The following is a 17,757-nucleotide window of genomic DNA, read 5'->3' as shown; positions in this document are numbered from 1 at the left end:
GTCCTGTTTGCATTAGTATTCTTTTTCTTTTAACCTCAGAATTATTATTATTATTTTATTATTATTATTTTTTTACTCCTTCCAAAAGAGCTGATAGATGGCTCTCTTCTATTTTGCTTTGGGCCAAGGACGTTTCTACCCAATGTTGTGAAAACAAATGGTCCTGATTAGTCAATGCCAAGTTGTATCCTCTACCCTAAGAGGCCCTTGCTCTCCTCTCTAACTGCCCCCACCCACCTCCCTCCCTCTCTCTCTCTCTCTCTCTCTTTCTTTTTAAACTGAGATTTCTCATAGTTTTCTTTCCAAAACAAAGTTGAAGGGTTAGCAACACCTGTCTCTTTATATGGTGTTGTTTGGGGCTTAAGAAAAAAAAAAAGACCTAGGAGTTTAGGAAACAAGTGTTCAGTGCCTGTTAGTCCACTGTGTGTCTTCTGAAAGAGGCTTTATTAAATGTTTTGGTTTTATGACTTACTGTTTTCCCCAAATGTAAAAATAATTTGTGTTTGTGTGTAAAACGTGGAGACACCAAAAAATATAAAGAAACGTAAATAAAAACCATGTACTGAGTTTTTCCCCTGTCGGAAACTCCACTGTTAACATATTTTTTTTTTAATTTATTTTTGGCTGCATTGGATCTTCATTGCTGCACACGGGCTTTCTTTAGTTGTGGTGAGCGGGGGCTACTCTTCGTTGTGGTGCATGGGCTTCTCACTGCAGTGGCTTCTCTTGTTGCAGGGCATGGGCTCTAGGCACGCAGGCTTCAGTAGTTGTGGCACTCGGGCTCTAGAGAACAGGCTCAGTAGTTGTGGCACATGGGTTTAGTTGCTCCGCGGCATGTGGGATCCTCCTGGACCAGGGCTCGAACCTGTATCTCCTGCATTGGCACACGGATTCCTAACCACTGCGCCACCAGGGAAGCCCTGTTAACATCTTGATGCATTTCCCTAGACTTTTTTCTCTGCAAATGGGCGTACATAGTTACCAAATGAGATCCTATTGTGCACACAGTTCTTTGGTTTTTAATTTAATTTAATTTAATTTTATTTTATTTTATTTATTTTTTAACATTTTCATTGGAGTATAATTGCTTTACAATGGTGTGTTACTTTCTGCTAACAAAGTGAATCAGCTATACATATACATACATCCCCATATCTCCTCTCTCTTGCATCTCCCTCCCACCCTCCCTCTCCCACCCCTCTAGGTGGTCACAAAGCACGGAGCTGATCTCCCTGTACTATGCGGCTGCTTCCCACTAGCTATCTATTTTACATTTGGTACTGTATATATGTCCATGCCACTCTCTCACTTTGTCCCAGCTTACCCTTCCCCCTCCCCATGTCCTCAAGTCCATTCTCTAGTAGGTCTGCGTCTTTATTCCTGTCCTGCCCCTAAGTTCTTCAGAACCTTTTTTTTTTTTTTTAGATTCAATATATATGTGTTAGCATATGGTATTTGGTTTTCTCTTTCTGACTTACTTCACTCTGTATGACAGTCTCTAGGTCCACCCACCTCACTACAAATAACTCAATTTCGTTTCTTTTTATGGCTGAGTAATATTCCATTGCATATATGTGCCACATCTTCTTTATCCATTCATCTATTTATGGACGCTTAGGTTGCTTCCATGTCCTGGCTATTGTAAATAGAGCTGCAATGAACATTGTGGTACAAGACTCTTTTTGAATTATGGTTTTCTCTGGATATATGCCCAGTAGTGGGATTGCTGGGTCGTATGGTAGTTCTATTTTTAGTTTTTTGAGGAACCTCCATACTGTTCTCCATAGTGGCTGTATCAATTTACATTCCCACCAACAGTGCAAGAGGGTTCCCTTTTCTCCACACCCTCTCCAGCATTTATTGTTTCTAGATTTTTTGATGATGGCCATTTTGACTGGAGTGAGCTGATACCTCATTGTAGTTTTGATTTGCATTTCTCTAATGATTAGTGATGTTGAGCGTCCTTTCATGTGTTTGTTGGAAAACTATATATCTTCAGTGGAGACATGTCTATTTAGGTCTTCTTCCCATTTTTGGATTGGGTTGTTTGCTTTATTGATATTGAGCTGCATGAGCTGCTTGTATATTTTGGAGATTAATCCTTTGTCAGTTGCTTAATTTGCAAATATTTTCTCCCATTCTGATGTTTGTCTTTTTTGTCTTGTTTATGGTTTCCTTTGCTGTGCAAAAGCTTTTAAGTTTCATTAGGTCCCATTTGTTTATTTTTGTTTTTATTTCCATTTCTCTAGGAGTTGGGTCAAAAAGGATCTTGCTGTGATTTATGTCATAGTCTTCTGCCTATGTTTTCCTCTAAGAGTTTGATAGTGTCTGGCCTTACATTTAGGTCTTTAATCCATTTTGAGTTTATTTTTGTGTATGGTGTTAGGGAGTGTTCTAATTTCATTCTTTTACATGTAGCTGTCCAGTTTTCCCAGCACCACTTATTGAAGAGGCGGTCTTTTCTGCATTGTATATTCTTGCCTCCTTTATCAAAGATAAGGTGACATATGTGTGTGGGTTTATCTCTGGGCTTTCTATCCTGTTCCGTTGATCTATATTTCTGTTTTTGTTCCAGTACCATACTGTCTTGATTACTGTAGCTTTGTAGTATAGTCTGAAGCCAGGGAGCCTGATTTCTCCAGGTCCATTTTTCTTTCTCAAGATCACTTTGGCTATTCGGGGTTTTTTGTGTTTCCATACAAATTGGTGCACACGGTTTTGAGGCCTGCTTTTCTGCTTAACATTTATTTCATGAGCATTTTCTCAGCCTAAAAATTCATCAAAAGCACCCCTCTTAATGGCTATGTAGTACTTGTAATATTTGCTGTCCCTAACCTAATCATTCTCAGATTGTTCCACATGTAGCCTGTGTCCAGTTTTCCACCATATAAATAATGCTGCAGTGAGCTTCTTTGTACTTTGTCCTTGTGTATCTGTAAATTCCCATAGAAAGTATTCCTAGAAGTAGGATTACTGGCAAAATAGAATCCTGGAACTTCACATTAGTCTTTACTGACTTCAGTCAGCCCAAGGTGTTTCCCCTTGGATCACATAACAAATTTTTTAGTAACTAAAATAGCAAAAGGGTGGACTTCCCTGGTGGCGTAGTGGTTAAGAATCCGCCTGCCAATGCAGGGGACACGGGTTCGAGCCCTGGTCCTGGAAGATCCCACATGCCGCGGAGCAACTAAGCCCGTGCACCACAAATACTGAGCCTGTGCTTCAGAGCCTGTGAGACACAACCACTGAGACCGCGTGCCACAACTACCGAAGCCCGTGCACCTAGAGCCTGTGCTCCACAACAAGAGAAGCCTCCATGTTGAGAGCCCACGCACCACAATGAAGAGTAGCCCCCGCTCGCCACAACTAGAGAAAGCCCGCGCTCAGCAACGAAGACCCAGCGCAGCCATAAATAAATAAATAAATAAATAAATAAATAAATAAATAAATAAATAAAATAAAATAAATAAAATAGCAAAAGGCCTAGCTGATGTTTGCATATTGCTGGTTTCACGGTATGCAGCTTGGAGACAATATAATATAATGATTTTGTGTCATAATTATGATTTGGAGATATTCCAAGGTGATAATAGTAATAGCTAACTTTTACTTGGTGGTTAGTACGTGCTAGACTGTGTTTTGAGTGTTTTACAGGTACTAACTCATTTAGTCTCACCACAAGTCTAAGAAGTAATTAGTATTATTATCCCCATTTTATAGTTGGGAAAGCTGAGGCAACAGAGGGGTCAAACTACAGGGTAAGTAGCTGAGCCAAGATTCAAACCCACGCATTTTGGCTGGGAGTCCATTTCCTTAAAGCACTTGATGACCCTGCCTGGAAGTAACCAAGTGGGTAAGATTCTTCACCCCCGACATGCCACAGCTGCAGTTGAGCGGGAAGGGGGATGGTGAATCCACTGCTCACTGCCGAGCTGCAGCCCTCCTTCCCCCAGCTCTCATTGCCCCCTTCCCTAGCTGTGCACCTGCCTGGGTAAGGACAGGAGAGAAAGCAAGCTGCAAAAAGCACCCAGTTCTGTATCTGAAGGGGAAGAGGAGCACATATCAAGGTGGTCTCAGGAAGCTGCTTATTCAGGAAGGGAGGGAAGAAATAAATGCAAAAACACTGCTTCAGGGTCTTGGTTGTTTTGTTTTGTTTTCATTCTTGGTTTTCACAATCATTAGAGCATTAGACTTGCCTAATTAGAAGCAATGTTTCCCTTACGTTTTTCACCAATTTCATTTCAGGGTGTTCCTGGCTCATCTGTTGATGCAGTGCCAGAAGTGAGCTGCAGAACAGGAGTTACTGGAGATGACAGTGACCATGAGTCCCGAAGGAGGTAACTAATCATTTTTGGTCCTGTCCACTGCTGAGCGCCTTGGTTACAAATGACCTCTAGACAAGTGTTCAACCTGGATGGTTCTAAAGGCATCTTGTTGGAGAGAGCACTGCATGGGACCGGAGTTCTGATTAATGGCCATTTTCTTTTGTCCCGCCTCCTTGTGTTTCCTTAAAATAATACTGGTGTTACAAAAGACTACACAGGGTGTTTCTGTTTAGGTAAAGTCGACTGGTGCCGGGGTGAAACAAAACATAACACAACCACTGCAGCAAAACAGAAACACAGAGCAAATCCGTCCTGCTTCACCTCCCCCTGGCCAGGTTCCACATAAGGAAACCCAGCCAGAGGATTTCCCTTGGTTCGCAATGGCTCAGGACAGAAATGTATAAAACTTTGAACAGCTCCAGCAGTGACCCAGGGAAGAAATGAATCACAGAACCTTTCAGGGATGTGGCCAGCCTAGAAATCCTCCCACGGGTGTAGGTCTCTGCAGTGGGGGACCTGGAACAGCCAGAAATATACCTTCAGTGTTTGCTCTGCCTGGATCTGACACATAGAGGCATTCAACCAATGTATGCCTAATTGCAGTGGGTTCTGTTGGAGTGAATGGAATAGTAAAAGGCAGAAGTAGAAATGCTTTTTCCTTTGATTTTGAAATAGTCTAAGAGCACTGATAATAATAGTAGTAATGATAATAATAGTTAACATTGTTTCCTGTGGGCCAGGCCCTGTTCCAAGCAATCTCTCCTTCCCTCAGGGGCAACCTCTATCCTTATTTATAACCCCATAGGTTAGTTGGCAAAGGGAGATGTTTAATAGGGGGGGAAATTATCAAAGTTCATCAAGAGTCCTCAGTTTCCCTGACTGCCTCTGTGATCTCTAATTGGCCCAGTTGCTCAGAGGCCCTAACAGCTAAAAGGTAGTAAAGTAAGGAGTCAAGTTCACATTACAAATTGGGCCTCAAAAAATAAAAATGAAATAAAAAAGGTTCATTATTGAGTTCAGCCTCCTTGAGGTCACATCAACCTGATCCACTTCCTTTGTTGTAGAGATCCAGAAGCACCCTTTCAGATCTTGAGGATGGGATGGGAGTGGGGAGGAGGTTGTATCCACCTACCTAAGCAGGTTTGTAAACAAACGACAAGCAAATTAAAGGGGAGTCCATGGTAGAGTTTTATGTACAGCTAAAAACATCCAAAATGCCTTCTAATACTCAAGAATTATATAAGGTCTATTGTTATGTGTAGAAGCCTCTGAGCCCCCCTTCTAAGAATTCTCCCAGGAGGTTGGGGATTGGGAGTAGCAGCCATGTTGGTGACATGTGGTCCTTCCCCGTGTTGACTGAGGGGACTGGAAGCAGACACTGGACTCAAGGCCAGCCAATTGGATCCTCTCTCCCAGGAATTTATCACTGCAATGAAAGGATGCTGGTTAGCGTGGGCTGGTCTCTTAAACCAAGGACATACAACTCAAGAGCTGTGTTAGTGCACCATAGGCAGCAGAAGCACAGAACACCTGACTGCAGGGAGAAGGAAGCAGATGTGCAGGGAGACAGATGAGGGCCCTGAAGTAAGATACTGGAGAAGAGGACAGAAGGAGAAAAAGAGACAGCACTGGAGCAAAGTAGCTGATTGGCCTCTGCTGGTTTTCTAATTTAGTTCCTATTCAAACCGCCCTGAGACCCAGCTGTGCCTCTTCTTCTGGGGTGCCGTTGGCTACTCTTGAACCTTTATCCTATAACCTCTACTCTTTTGATAATGCTAACTTGAGGGGCTTCTGTTACGTGCTGTTCCAGCTATAATGGCTGTGTAACAAAAACCACCCCAAAATTGAGTGGCTTAAAATAAGAACACTTATTTTGCTTAAAAATCTGCACTCTGAGCAAGGCTTAGCATGGACAGCTTGTTTCCACTACAACTTGGTTTCAGCTGGGGTAGTTTGAAGGCCAGGAGCTGAAATTGTCTAAACTCTTACGTATGCCTGGCCTGGGAAGACTCAAGCAGCTGGGGATTGGAAGAGCTGGAGCTATGTGGAAATCTCTCTGTCCATCTATGGTTTCTTTATCATGGTGGCTTCAAGGTAGATGGATTTTCCGCTGGAGGCTCAGGGCTCCAAAGGTACAGTTCTCAGGGAGAGAGGGCCAGGTGGAAGCCATATCACCTTTTATGACCTAGCTTCCAAAGTCATGAGGTGTTATTTCCACTTCATCCTATCTGTGGAGGAAGTTACAAAGATCCACCCAGGCTCAAAGGGCCACTGCCTCTCAATGCAGGAATGTTACCATCACATTGTGAGAAGAACATGTGATGTATATTAATGTGGACATCTTTAGAAAATAGAATCAGTCATACTTGTAAACAAAAGAACCTTGATTAACATACGGAATAATCCCAAAAGCTCAAAAAGGTATCAGAGTTCCCATAAGATTATCAGTGTTATGATGGAAAATATCCTGGTTTCTGCATACAGTGAGAATTCTTTCTTTTTCTTCTGAATTAGTGAACATTGAATTTATCCATAGATGGTCTCACTGGGTTCTGCCCAGGAAACAGTATTTTAAAGTTGACTTGTCTCCCTGATTCTGGAACCATCTTGTCCTTAATTTTGCCATAGAATTAGATGTGGATTAAGTTCAAATCCCTTGTTGTTTGTAGCAAAAAGTTTCTCGTCATCTTATTTTCAAATGTCATTTGCAAGCATATCCTTTCTTGCTTGGTGAATGAGCTTTTTTCTCCAACTGTACTCTACTCATACTTTTAATAAATAATCAGGTTTTCAGGGTGCAAAATACTCGAGAGCTGTAAAGTAGGCACTGCTGAAAGATGTGTTAACTCCTTCGGGCCTCCAAGGTGCTATTTCAAATGTTACTGCTTCATATCCCATAATAGAAGCTTGAACCTTATCGATGGCCTTTCTTTGTGTGTGTAGAGGGTGAAGGCTAGGAAAGGAAGAGTTGGTGACCTGGAACGGGGAGCTGAATTAACTCTTTCAGCAAGGCTTAAAAGAAAAGATTTTAGTCTTTTATAAACTCTAAAAGATACTGAAGCTTCCAGAATAAATCAGTACCTAAGATAGTGTTATTAGATGCAATAATTACTGGAATGATAAAATCCTTGTTGATGCTAACTGAAAATAGGTATGTTCTATACTTACTTTATAACAGCATTTCCAGTACTGTCCTAGAATGAAGTTAACTATAAAAATATGCACATTCTGACTACATATAGAAAACTTCAAATTGTCATCTTTTTATTATCAATAAAGTTTACTCAGGTTTGTACAAAATTCTTCAATTTATGGGTTCAGCCTGTTGTTTGATATGTGGAATAAAAAGATAAGACCATTGATGGCAAGTTTTCAAAATTCTACCTATAATAAGTGAATATGCATGAATATAGGGCCAGCCTGAATAATAGGTATATTTTGGATTTTGTACAACTAGTGGTCTGGTAAATATTTAGCAACCAGCTTATCCGAGGCTGGGAGTAGGAGGGTCTTGACTTACAGCATTTGCCGATTTCTGTGATGTAAATATTTCCACCATAGCTGATTTCATGCTCCTAACATGGCATCACCGAATGCAGAATTGGGAGGAGACATGTTCAGTTGGCTCTTCTGAGCTGTATGAGCCAGTCCTGCACACCACTGATTACAATTATGGGAAAGCCAGTTGGATGACTCCTGGATAAACCTTGTTATAATACTACGGGGATAATAAGAACTTACTGTATAGCACAGGGAACTCTACTCAATACTCTGTAATGACCTATATGGGAAAAGAATCTAAAAAGTGGATATATATCTGTGTATAACTGATTCACTTTGCTGTACAGCAGAAACTAACAACATTGTAAATCAACTATACTCCAATGAAAATTAATTTTAAAAAATACTAGGGGGAGGGGCTTCCCTGGTGGCGCAGTGGTTAAGTATCCTCCTGCCAATGCAGGGGACATGTGTTCGAGCCCAGGTCCAAGAAGATCCCACATGCTGCGGAGCAGCTAAGCCTGTGTGCCACAACTACTGAGCCTGTGCTCTAGAGCCCACGGGCCCCAACTGCTGAAGCCCGTGTGCCTAGAGCCCATGCTCCGCAATAAGAGAAGCCACTGTTATGAGAAGCCCACGCACCACAACGAAGAGTAGCCCCCACTCGCCACAACTAGAGAAAGCCTATGCGTAGCAATGAAGACCCAATGCAGTCAAAAATAAAATAAATAAATAAATTAAAAAAAACCTAGGGGGAATAAAAGACAAATTTCAGGTGGCAAGATCTGCAGCAGAGACATTTAATGCCCATCGACTCTCCATTTACTCCCCCACATTTCTCACTGACCAGTGGCCTGGGGACAGAGATGGAAGCATTTAAAAGTTGGTATGCAACCAGCAGCCCTCTCTTTCCTTGCCACTGCACCACTCCAATAAAGGAGGTCACATGTTACCAGTGGTGCAGATACAAGATGGGAGAACCTGTATCAACATGGTTCCATGAATGTCTGTGTGGAGCTCAACCCCTTTACACCAACACTGGATGTGTACCATGCTTCAGTGAGCGATGCCCAGCAAGCCATCCCATACAGAATGGCTTAAGACAACAATTTATTGTTTTATCTCCCATTTCTGTGTGTTGGTTAGGCTCCACTGGGCATTTCTTCTGCTCTTCTCACTTAGGGTCTCATGTGGTTGTAGTCAAAATGGTGGCTGGGGCTGGAGACCTTGGAAAGTTTGACTGGGATTGAACTGAGGATGGCCTCTTTGCTGAGGTCTGGCACCTAAGTGCTCCTCCACGTGGAGGCTCATTCTCCAGCCATCTGCGCGTGGCCTCTCTTTGGCAGTGGCAGTGGCAGTCAGACTTCCTATATCATGAGTGACTTCAAATGCAGAGGCTGTCAAGATTTCCTAAGGCTTCTGCTCCATTTTCTTGGTTAAAGTGAGTCATGGGATCAGCACAGAGACAGACTGGGAGGTGACTAGACAAGGGTGTGACTACCAGGAGGTAAGAATCACTGGGAGCCCTCTTTGGAGACTAGCTGCCACATACCACAAGTAAGAATTAAGCCTTTGTTATGTTAAGCCACTTAGATTTCAGGGTTAATTTGTTCCCTTGGCAAAACCTAATCTGACTGGTCCAGAAATTGGTACTGTATTAGTGAAGATAAGATAGATGGTGCTGCAAAAATAAACCCCTAAATCTTAGCAGCTTAACACATGGGCCTCTGGGCGACTTATGGCTCTCTAGGACTGTTGCCTTCCAATGATGACTCAGGGGTCTCGGTTACCAAAGTGATGACTCAGGCCACTTGCATTTTGTTGGTGCACCATCTGGAACATGTGGCTCCCAGCTCACCTGGGTAGGAGGAAAGAGGACAAGGGGAACTCATGGCTCTTAAGTACCTATTAGCCAGAACTAGTCCTATGCCTCTTGCCCCAACTATAAGGAGGCTGGAAAATTTGGGGGAGCACATGGATATTTGATGATTAATAAATATCTCTGTCATGAAGTTATATGGAGCTCTTCGCCTCTTTCGTTTTTCCTCCCTTCTCACCTCACCCTCTATAAAAATTTTAAGAAAAAGAGAGAGTTGGGGGCAGGAGAGGGAGATAGGAAGGAAGGAAACAGCAAGGAAGGGAGGAAAAGAAGGAAGCAGGGAGGGAGGGGTGGAAGGAAGGAAGAACACCGGAAAGAATTTATAGGATGCAAATACAACGACTAAACTATTAACAAAACTATTAACAAGTACTGCTAAACAAAATCTATTAAAAAATAATAGCAAAGGCTTTCACTGTGTTTTTAGCTTTTTTTTTTCCTTTTAATCAGCAATGATAAGGAAACTAAACCAGATTAAGTGCTATCTTATTGGAGATACAAAGGCAAACAAAGGGAAAGAAGTGATTGAAGAGCACTTCAGAAAGCTCAGTACATTCAAATCAGCAGGGCCTGATTACTCACATCCAACGGTGCTTAAGGAATTGGCAACTGTAGTTGCAGGACCACCAGCCTTTATTTTAGAAAAGGAAGGTTGGACAGGAGAAGGTCCTGACAAGTAGAATCTGCAGATGGAGTATCGTTGTTTTTTTTTTTTTTTTCAACAGAGAAAAGCACAACTGTAGTAATTATAGACTCTTCAGCTTATCTTGGATACCTGGGAAGATACAAGAACAAATCATCAAACAATCAATTTGCAACCATCTAAAAGAGCATAAGGTACTGGGTAGTAATCAACATGATTTTGTGAAGTACAAATTATGCCAGACCAATTTAATTTTACCAAGAGAGGATGATGAGCCTGATGCAAGAGGGGAAAGCAGTACCTACAGTTGAACTTCAGTAAGGTTTTTTTGTTTGTTTTCTTTTCTTTTTTTATCCATCCCCTGACATTTTCAGTATCAACTCTCCAAGAGGATGCTACCTAGATCAACAATTGGGTGGGCACGACTCTGGATGAGGCACTCAGCGTGATAAAAACAAAGATTCTGCTCTAGGTTGACATACTTATTAGTAATAGTTATTGTTATTTTAATCAGTTGATGTGGACAAAGAAGATGACAGAGGTAAAGAAGATGTTGAGATAAAAATAACATTCTCTACTACAGAGGGGAAGTATGAGAGAAAAGAGGAGATATAAAAACCAATCTAAGAAATCCAGCAGCTAAATAATATGGGATCCAGGAAAGGAGAACAGAGAAAATGGCAAAAGGGAAATTTCTAGAGAAATTATATAAGAAAATTTCCCAGGAAAGGACATACATGTTTACATTAAAAGAGCCCACTGAGGGCTTCCCTGGTGGTGCAGTGGTTGAGAGTCTGCCTGCCGATGCAGGGGACGCGGGATCGTGCCCCGGTCCGGGAAGATCCCACATGCCGCGGAGCGGCTGGCCCTGTGAGCCATGGCCACTGAGCCTGCGCGTCCGGAACCGGTGCTCCGCAACGGGAGAGGCCACAGCAGTGAGAGGCCCATGTACCACAAAAAAAAAAAAAAAAAAAAAAAAAAAAAGCCCACTGAGGGCCAAGTACAGTAGATGGGGAAAATAAGCCACTTGGATACAACACTGTAAAAATTTAAAACTCTAAGAATAAATAAAATTTGTAAAAGTTTCCAGAGGGAAAAATTAGGCCACCTACAGAGGAATGAAAATTGAGCAGCCAAATTCTCATTAACCTCTCTGGCTGCTAGAAGATAATAGAGTGGTCCTTTCAATTCTGGGGGAAATTGAATTTAAAAATAATTTCTATATTCAGCCAGCCTATCATTCAAAGAGTAGAATATAGGCATTTCACATAAACCAGCACTTGGAAAGTTTACTTCCCAGACTCCTTTCTTAAGAAGTTACTTGAATATGTATTCCAGCAGAATGAGGATATTATCCAAGAAAGAAGAAGGCGAGGGTCCTAATATTGGAAACAGAAGTAGAGTATAATACAAAGTCTTCCAGTTTAGAGCAGGAGAATGAAGAGTTCCAAAGGTAAGGACTCTTGGGCAGGAGAGAACTCCTTGCAGCTCATGGTGTGATTGAGGGAACAAAAAATAAAAAGAAACAAAAAACAGAAAAGACTTGAGTGTTATGATAAAGTATATATTTAGACAATAAAAATGACAGGCAATTACGAACTCCAGAAAAAAACAAAAAGCTAACTGAGAATGTTATGGTCCAATTTTGAAGAAGAAGAATATGTAGGATTTTCAATAATATATAGACTGTTAGAGAAAAACTAGTACATGGTGTTAAAACATTATCCTTTGAGTAGGTGAGGAGTTATGACAGTGCCCTCATAGAAAAGGAAGTGGCAATCCTAACATTCTCCTTAGCTTGGCAGTGCACGATGTTGATGTAGTCTTAATAATGTAAGTACTTTGGCTTTAAACTCTTGCAGTCAATGGACAGAGTAAGGAAGATCTTGGCTATGTTGCAGAAAAAAGAGGCAAACATTAATCTTCATAATATGAAAGTATAGCTGACCGAAGGTGGGAAGTGCAAAATGAAGGAAATACGAAGAGAAGAATAGTGTCACTGACACCCTCAACTTCTATAATGAGAAGTCAAGATACTCAGGTTTTCAGAATGAGAAATTGAGGCATAACATAATATTTAAAGTTACAAGGGTAACCACAACAAAACTTAAAAATAATGATATAACTACCCCAAACTGGGAAGAGTTGGGAGGAAGAAGAAGATAACATAAATGAGCTAAATGCTTATCTTTTGTAACTGGAGGCCATCCATAACCAAGAAATTGAAAAGAGGAATCACATATTCAAAGAATGTATAATTCATGAGTGAGTTTTCATAGGCATACGTTGAAGGTCGTGGGCACAATCTCAGAGCACAGGTATCAACAATCTCTATAGCTTAAGGACACATTATGGTGTTGATGATCTTGCAGCCATGACATTTTTTCCCATTCCATTAGCCATGCCCTGTTATAAGATTATACTTGCAAACTTAAAGCCCTATCTGCTTTAATGCTTTTTAAGTTTTTCTCAGAATTATCTCTAACATTTCACAGAGTACTCTCTCCAAAATTAATAGCATGGTATATGGCCACGTGGCCTCTTTATGGTATTTTATTATATCTAATTTCTGTTCCCCAAGAGTATATTCTCAGAATTAGGGTTTTGCCTCCACTGGATGAAAGCTTAGATGACCTTGTTATAGGAGAAAAACTATTTTAATATTATAACTCTAAAAATTAAAATAATACAAAAGTCACTTGAATCACTTCTAGATGTTCCTGTGCATTTAAATAACAGCATGTTAACAAGCTCCTGTTAAATGATGGCAGATGCAAGTAGAACTCTGCTGTAACTTCATAATTGAGGTCCAAAAAATTCAGTCGTGTAATGTGTGGGACCCACTTAGTGCAGAGTTCATGAAATGACCAATGTGAACTGGCTCCAGGAGGACAGGAGCCAGTCACCAAACTCGGCATATCCAAATTTCCATTATCAAAGAGTGTGTAATTACAAGCTCCACAGTATTTCTGATTACTGGCTAGAGTGGCATGCCACATAGCCACACACGTAAACTCAGTTGCCATACACACTGCCTACTAGCTTTAAATTATGCAATTTTTTTTTTTTTTTTTTTTTTTTTGTGGTACACGGGCCTCTCACTGTTGTGGCCTCTCCCATTGCGGAGCACAGGCTCCGGACGTGCAGGCTCAGTGGCCATGGCTCACGGGCCCAGCTGCTCCGCGGCATGTGGGATCTTCCTGGACTGGGGCATGAACCCTTGTCCCCTGCATCAGCAGGTGGACTCTCAACCACTGTGCCACCAGGGAAGCCCTAAATTATGCAATTCTTTATTACTCTTGGCAAGAGTTAAACTATTTCAAATTTCACAGAAATTGGTACTTACCTAATAGGGCAATTACACTATTTCAAATATTCATTATTCTAATTTCTCTACAACATGAGTATATTGTAAAAGAGCGGTATTGACTTTTTAAAATTAGGGCAAATCAGGGGGGTGTTTGCAACCAGAAGAGCTAAAAGCAAAAATCTTTAAAACAGTGTTCACAAGAGGTGGAATTAGGGTTGGGTAGGGATCATCATAAGCTTCTCTGTATCATTTCTTGTACACTGTTTAACTTACTGTAAGGTGTATTTACTCCTCTAACACAGTAAGTATTATATTATAGTAATTAGTTTCATAAAAACAGTAACGGTTGCTGCTCTTAATGTTTCTCAGTGACTGGTCCCTGCAATACTTGTTAAAAATGCAGAATCCCTGGTTCCAAACACAGTCCCAGTGAATATGACCCCCTCTACAGGGGCCCAGGAATCTGCATTGGAACCAGTGGTTTAGACCCAGATCTTACTAAAGGCTCACTTGTGTGTCTTCTTCAAGCATATTTCAGGATTGAACTTCTTGTGAAACCATCACATGCTGCATTGCCTTCTGTGGTGTTTACCATATCCCAGCATCCTTCCTTCCATTTCTGTACCACTAAAATGAAGGAAAAAAACCAAAACGACCTCACTGTCTCTCTCTTTTGGTGTATGATATTATCTAGGGGAACAGCAGTTCTTTTCAAGGTCCTTTAAGCTGTGCAACCTCTTGAACATGGAACAGCTAAGAAAATCTCAGTTTTAAAATTCATGACAATGACTGGTTTCTTAATTATGTAAGGAGAAAGATTTTGAGACTGTCTTTATATCTTATTTTGGTGCTAATCATTTTTTCTCATTCCCATGACTGCAGGAATATTGATCTCAGTGTTACTTTGACCATTAATGAATTTTGATGGCAATAAGCAGAGACGCACACCTCCAGCCTCCTGGGAGCTTAATCTTCTGCTACAGCGTTTGCATTTGTAAGTCAGCACCTGTGTGATCCATATTCTAACTATTTGTTATTCTCCTTTAATTACATATCGGTGGTGGTCCATCTGTAGCCTGAGAGCAACCAACTGGAGACTCAAAGAAATTATTAAAGTGTTAACTTTAAACTAGAAGGCCAAAAGGAAACATATTGGGTTTGTTCCTACCCATTCCAGAATGATGTTTCAGGAACGATTATTCCCTCTCTTGTCAAGGAAACTTGGGTCTAAAAAGTTAGTACAGAAATTTTACCTTCAGAGAAGTTCTCACCTTAAATATTTCCTGTATCACCAGTATTTCTGTTAGCATCAGCTTTACCTCATCTGTCAAATACCATTTTGTTTGGCAGGTGATACATTTTAAATCCTGTACTTCCTACTTGGTCCTGATCAGTCACTCAAGTCGGGGTTTAGGGAATTGTAGATGGTCAAGTCAGTCCCCGAAAACTTTTCCTTTTAGCATTTTGGCAACTTTTTATTTTGACATAATTTCAAATATCTATAAAAGTTTCAAGAATTGTACAAGAAATCCCCTTTACTGAGATTCATATTTATATCTTGCCCCATTTACTACCTCTCTTTCTATGAATCTGTCTATATTGCACACTCTCTTTCTTTCCTGACCCATTTGAGAGTAAGTTGAAGACATTGTACCCCTTTACCCTGAAATATTTTGTTATTTTCCTAAGAATAACATTCTTTTTAATAACCATGGTTTTATCAAAATCAGGTATTTTAATGATATAAACCACAGTCCAAATTTAAATTCAGATTTTCTCAATTGTCCCAATGATGTCCCAATAATTAGTTGTAAGCTGACTTTTTCCCCAGACCAGGATGTAATCCAGGATTGTGCATTGTACTGAGTTGTAATATCTGCTTTGTTTCCTTTAATCTGGAAAAGTTTCTGAGCCTTTGTCTTAACTTGACATCTTTTAAAGAGGGCAGATCAATACTCCATTTTTTTTGCTTTGTCTTTCTTTTTTTGGGGGGTGGGGGGAAGACTCTTCATTCTGGGTTTGACTAGGATGTCCTCATGTTTAGACTTGGGTTATGTATTTTTGGTGGAGATACCATTGAGGTGAGGTCCTGTCCTTGTCAGTGTACCATATCAGGGGTACCCAGTGTCCATTTGTGATGTTAACTTTGATCACTTGGTTCAGGTGCTTACTCCACTGTAAAGTTATAGCTTTTCTCTTTGTAAATTACAAGTGTTTTGTGGGGAAATCTTTTGAGACTGTGTCAATATCCTGTTTATAAAATTTTTTCTGACTACTTTGCACTGATTGATGATGCTCTAACTCCATCATTCCTTCTAGATTTATTAGTTGGCATTTTGCTGTAAGGAAGAGCTTTCCTTCTCTCCATTTACTTTTTTTGCTTATTTAAGTCTGAACTCATGGATTCTTAGGTTATTCAGTGGGTTATAATCTATTTCTGTCCTTTTTAATTTTGATGCTTAAATTTTCTCAAATTTGGCCAGTGACAGCCCCTTCAATCTGTTTGTCTTTTTGACATGTTTCCATGATGCTTTCAAGCACTACCTTAGTTTCTGTAGCAACTGGCTCATCTTGTATTCCCTCTGCCCCCTCCCTGGAATTAACCATTTCTCCAATGAGCCCCCAGGTGAATTTTTTTTTTTTTTTTTTTTTTGCGGTACGTGGGCCTCTCACCGCTGTGGCCTCTCCCGTTGTGGAGCACAGGCTCAGCGGCCATGGCTCACAGGCCTAGCCTCTCCGTGGCATGTGGGATCCTCCCGGACCGGGGCACGAACCCGCTTCCCCTGCATCGGCAGGCAGACTCTCAACCACTGCGCCACCAGGGAAGCCCCCCGCAGGTGAATTTTGGTAAGATAATCAAATTTATCTTTTGTGCCTGCCCCTCCCTTTTTCTCTTACCTTTCAGTAACCTGTCCCATGAGTCCCTACTGTAACTGTGATTTTCAGTATCTCTAGTTAGAGAGGAAATTCTGATAAATTCATTCACCTTAAAATTGTTTAGGAATGATTGCATTATCCTTCTTAGAAATGTTTGCATTTTAAAAAAGGAAACCAGTTAGAAAGCAATGCTCAGTTAAAGAACAATATTAATCACAGAATGTTACTGGTGAAGGAGACTTTAGATCACAGGGTCACAGACTCAGCCCCCCCCAGCCCCCTAAGAGTTAGCGTGAATGTGTGTGTGAAAAGCCCAGTGATGTCAGCAACAGAGTGGTACAGACTGGGCTAAACTGGAGGGTGCGAGCCCACCTAATGATATTTAAATTAAAATAAATAAATAAACACTGGGCAGACAAAGCAAAATTATTTTATTATCCTTCTTTAGCAGAGGGTGGTCTATTAATGACTTTTGTGTTAAAGTAAAACTAAACTAATGGTTTTAACACTGTGCTTGGGGGAGCCACCAAGATGCTTTATGGAACTTTCCTGGGGGTTCTGGATATTCTGTGGACAGATCCACTCTCGACCTCCCAATCCTCTTCAGCCAGAGTCGCTTCCTTGTTATCAGTTTGATGTGACAGGTACTGTGGGAGTCTTGTTTGAAGGAAGGGATCTGTGGATTTTAAAACAAGTTCAACAAACACTGATGTAGTCCAGCCACCTAACCTTGCAGATTCTTGCAGATAAGCAGACTGAGGCCATCCTGGGATAACCAGTATTGCCGTGATCGTTACTGGCAGAGTTAAGCCTAAAACCCAGGTCTTCTGATGCTTGGTCCAAACTTTCTTCCCTACATAAAGTTGCTTCATCTAATGGTGGAAAATCAGGTGCTAGTGGCGAAGGTTATCCTAATGTCGTATCAGGTACACAATAGGCCGTCTCTAAGTAAAGATGTCCCTGGTTGATACACAGCCTTTCATGCTCTGAAGACAAATACCCGTCCTGATTCTAGAGCTCTATAAATTGAGCATGTAAGTGAATATTTAGGTAGAAAAATCAGGTCATCAAACACTTTAGTCACTGGTTAGCATGTTAAAATGATACTTTCATCCATAAGGAGGTATGATTTCTAATAAATACATCAGATAATTTTTTCAAGTATATTCTTAAAACTCCTGGAAGATATTTGCTAATTGATAGACTATCAAAGACTATTTCC

The 17,757-nt window shown here is 40.9% G+C and overlaps 1 long non-coding RNA gene across 3 annotated transcripts in view; it reads left to right on the top strand.

Moving 5' to 3' along the window:
- Nucleotides 1–4,250: 4,250 nt before the first annotated feature.
- LOC308611135 overlaps nucleotides 4,251–17,757 on the top strand; it is a 68,367-nt gene continuing 54,860 nt past the window's right edge. For 2 of the 3 annotated variants that reach the window (XR_014014776.1, XR_014014777.1), the window contains exons 1-3: nucleotides 4,251–4,337; nucleotides 10,431–10,542; nucleotides 14,541–14,652. This is a non-coding gene — a long non-coding RNA (uncharacterized lncRNA). The remainder of the gene's footprint in view (nucleotides 4,338–10,430; nucleotides 10,543–14,540; nucleotides 14,653–17,757) is intronic. The other variant, XR_014014778.1, reaches the window with a different exon arrangement.

Source organism: Mesoplodon bidens (genome assembly GCF_964165515.1).
Source record: "Mesoplodon bidens genome assembly, contig: HAP1_SCAFFOLD_653, whole genome shotgun sequence".
Lineage (NCBI taxonomy): Eukaryota > Metazoa > Chordata > Mammalia > Artiodactyla > Ziphiidae > Mesoplodon > Mesoplodon bidens.
The sequence above is the reverse complement of the archived record's forward strand: the minus strand, read 5'-3'. Positions and strand labels throughout refer to the sequence as shown.